We start from the raw sequence: 3861 nt of genomic DNA on the forward strand, positions 1-3861 counted from the left end.
AAAAAAAAAAAGGAAGGACTGAGGTGAAGTGGAAACTTCTGGTTCCTTCGGAAAGTCAGTATGTCATATGCTGTTTTGCTGGGTACAGAGGTGGAAGGGTGTTTGCTACAGAAAGCAGGTGAAAGGACATGTATGTTTAGAAAGACTATAAATATGACCCTAAGACAGTGGGAATTCCAACATTGGTTTACCTTGCTCCACCACATTAGTCTCTAATGACAAGATGCATGTATTGGTTCGCCTTACATTGCATTGCTCAGCTTTCCTTGTGGAGACTTCATAGAGAGAAACTTGTCAAAGAACTTCTTGTGAGGTTTCTGTGGCTTCTTCTGCTTCTGAGAACTCATCCAACTGGTGAGCCTCACAGATTCTTTTGGATTGACCGCTGTTGCTGATTCTTGTGTGATGTCTGATGAATGGACTAGACAGCAGCTGCTGGTTCATGTTTGGTGATTTTTAGTGGACTGGACTGAGAACAACAGAGATTGGAATTTCCCCAAAGAACTATTTCTAAACAGGTCCACTTCCCCTGTATCCTAATAACCTTTCTCTACTACTACCTCTGGTGGGCAGTGGGCTAGAAGGGAGGTTGAACCCTTATTAAAGTTGGTTGAGAAAAATACATACCTACAATTGAGGGCTGGGGAGATCTAACACGGTTCATTCCTACCCATGCTATTGTGCCCAACATTGATCTGTGTAGGGAATGGTTGAAACCTGAGGCTGGAGTCTTTCCAGGGTGTATTAGATCTTGCTTGTGTGTGACCTTTGCATCCCCATAGTTATGAACTTCTGTGATCGCTGACACCTGCTCAGAAACTGATGGCAGCAAATGCTAAGAGACATTTACCTCACTCTTTCTTTTGGGATGCTGGTTCAGGGTGTTGCCTTGTCTCACTCATCCTCTTGAGAAAGGGCTCATCATACAGATGATACAATCCCAACTTCTGACCATTTTGCAGATTTGGAAAGGAAACATGTGAGTGCACCCCAAGGAGCAAGCAGAAGGCCTTTAGTTCACACGAGGGGCAAGTATCATGTGTAACTCTGCAGCTCTTGAGAGCTTTATGGTTGGATAAGGCAGAGATGCCTCCTGCCAAGCTGCCTGGGACAGGGCTGCAATAGTCTGGATTGAATGATGTTGAACAAGGGTGTCTTGCCCAAAGTTCCACTCAGCTTTAGATCCTGCATGCATGAGCTGAACCAAATTTCTGATGGGACTTAAGGCCCATTCACAGGGGTAGATTTACATCTGTACTGGGGACTTAGACAAAAACCTATAACCAGGGAAGATAAAGGCTCTAGTGGAGATGCAACTGCTATTTGGTTAAGTGTTGTATCAGCTAAAGTGCTTTCTCACATTTGTGTTTACAATCATGGTTACTACTGGCTGTAGTTATCTGAAGGGTTGTTGTAACAGCTGAACTCACAGCGTAGTTCTTCTGCTCTTGATGGTCAGTTGGTGGCCAGTAAATCAGATGGAACTGGGGTCAGCCAGGGCTTGGGGACAGGTTCTCTTTCTCCATATAAGTTTCGGGTCACCTTTTGCATGTAGTGCCTGCACATAGCCTTGTTTCTTAGATAATGGCTTCAGGGTTCCCAAGAGCAAATGCAGAAGAAGCAGTCTTAATTTCTTTGCATGTATGTATGTATGTATGTATGTATGTATGTATGTATGTATGTATGATAGAGGACAACTGACAACTTTCAGGTATGTATGTATGTATGCTAGAGGACAACATTCAGAAGTTGGTTCTTGCATCATACGGGCCCTGGAGACTGAACTCAGGTTGTCAGGCTCAGTAGCAAGCACATTTACCCACTGAGCCATCTTGGTGCCTCTCTCCTTTTTAAAGGCAAGAGTTGAATAACCTTTATTGAATTAGGGCCAAGCCAAGCAGCATTGGGTTAGCTAATAGAAGCACCTCACTGAGAATAACACATGGCTGTTGTTGAGGGATCTCGGTCGTGGGATTTGAATGTGAAAGTCAATCTTTGGTTGAGAAAGCCTAGTATATACTTGTTTGTTTATTTTTACTTACTTTTTTTTTTTTGCGGTGCTGAAGATTGAATTCGGAGTCTTTCACATGCTAGGCAAGCACATATCACAGAGCTACACCCCAGCCTTGTGCATTTAACTAAAGGAGTCTCTTCACATCCCATGGATGAGAGGTTGCGAGGCTGTGCTGCTGCTGTTGAGAGTTCTGCTGTGAGAGGAGGTGGCCTGGTGTATCAGCACCAAGTCTTGGGAACGGAGGGGGTGAGGCTTGTTTCCCATGATTTGCTAGGACACCACAGGACTTCTCTCTTTCCAACATGAGATGCTTGTTTTGATTTGATGGCCATGGGGAACCACCGCCACCAGCGACATGCTCTTTGACCCAAGCTACTGGACAGACAAGACCATGTTTGACTTCCTGAAGTTTTAGTCTCATATCCAGTGAGGACATAGGATAAGGCCGAGGCCTTAGCGCACTGCTTTTGAAGAATCATCATGGCTCCAGAGCAGTTGAAGAGCCAACTGCTTAGAAGTGATATATGTCTTCCTACCTGTATTTACAACTTCCAATCAAGGTTTCGTTTTAAAATTTAATTTTAAAAAAATTATTCACAAAAAAATTATTCACATTACATCCTGCTCACAGCCAACTTCTTGGTCATCCCCTCCCACAATCTTTCCCTATTCCTCCTGTCTGTCTCCTCTGAGCAGGTGGGTTCCCCCTAGGTATTGCCTCACCCTGGCACTTCAAGTCTCTGTGAGTCTAGGCACATCCTCTCCCATTGAGACCAGACAAGGCAGTCCAGCTAGAAGGACATATCCACATACAGGCAACAGCTTTTGGGACAGACCCCATTCCAGTAGTTTGGAACCCGCATGAAGACCAAGCTGTACATCTGCTACATATATGCAGGGAGGCCTAGGTCCAGCCTGTGTATGTTCTTTGGTTGGTGGTTCAGACTCTGAGAGCCCCAAGGGTCCAGGTTAGTTGACTCTGTTGGTCTTCCTGTGGAGTTCTTATCCCTTTCAGGGTCCAAAATCCTTCTTCCTATTCTTCCATAAGAGTCCCAAGCTCTATCCACTGTTTGACTGTGGGTGTCTGTATCTGAGTCAGCTGTTGGGTGGAGCCTCTCAGAGGACAGCATGCTCCTGTCTGCAAGCATAACAGAGTATCATCAGTAGTGTTAGGGATTGGTGCTTGACCATGGGATGGGTCTCAAGTTGGGCCAGTTCCAATTAGTGATTCTCAAATTAATCCTCAAGTCTCCTTGTTATGAAAAAGTCCTGCTTATGACAAATACTCTGCTCCTCTCTGAGATAGTCCCCCCTAAGCCCCTCATGGCTCTCTCTTAGGACTTCCTTCCTCTGACCTCTTCTCTGCTGCCTGGCTCCTAAGGGCAGGGACCGGTCTTCAGAGGGGAGATGAGTGGTGCTGCAGGGCTCTCTGGCTTTCTTACTAAGATGCAGGTTTGGAGAAGGCTGCTAGGCTGCTCATGAGCACCTCAGGGGACTGATACATACTGGCAGTAGAGTGGTCCCCCCACTTCCCATAGCCCCCCACAAGTTGGGTGATCAGGGTGTAGAAGACCATCTGGAGGATCAGCCAGGCCTTCTTATTATCTGACCCATGGACCAGCGGTCCCCAGTGTTTTCATCTCTGCGGTAGTTTGAATATTCCTGAGCCAGGAGGGAGTGGCACTATTTAGAGGTGTGGCCTGGTTTGTGGCAAGCCGCCGCATTCTGCCGTAGCAAAATGGCGCCCGACCCGAAAGGGGGAAGGGAGAGAAAAAACAGCTTGCTAGGCGCATGCGCCAGGCTCCGCGACGAGCCAGCACAGAGATGCTAATGAGGTTCGGAAGTAA

The sequence above is a fragment of the Mus pahari genome, chromosome 22 (assembly GCF_900095145.1).
Source record: "Mus pahari chromosome 22, PAHARI_EIJ_v1.1, whole genome shotgun sequence".
Classification (NCBI taxonomy): Eukaryota; Metazoa; Chordata; class Mammalia; order Rodentia; family Muridae; genus Mus; species Mus pahari.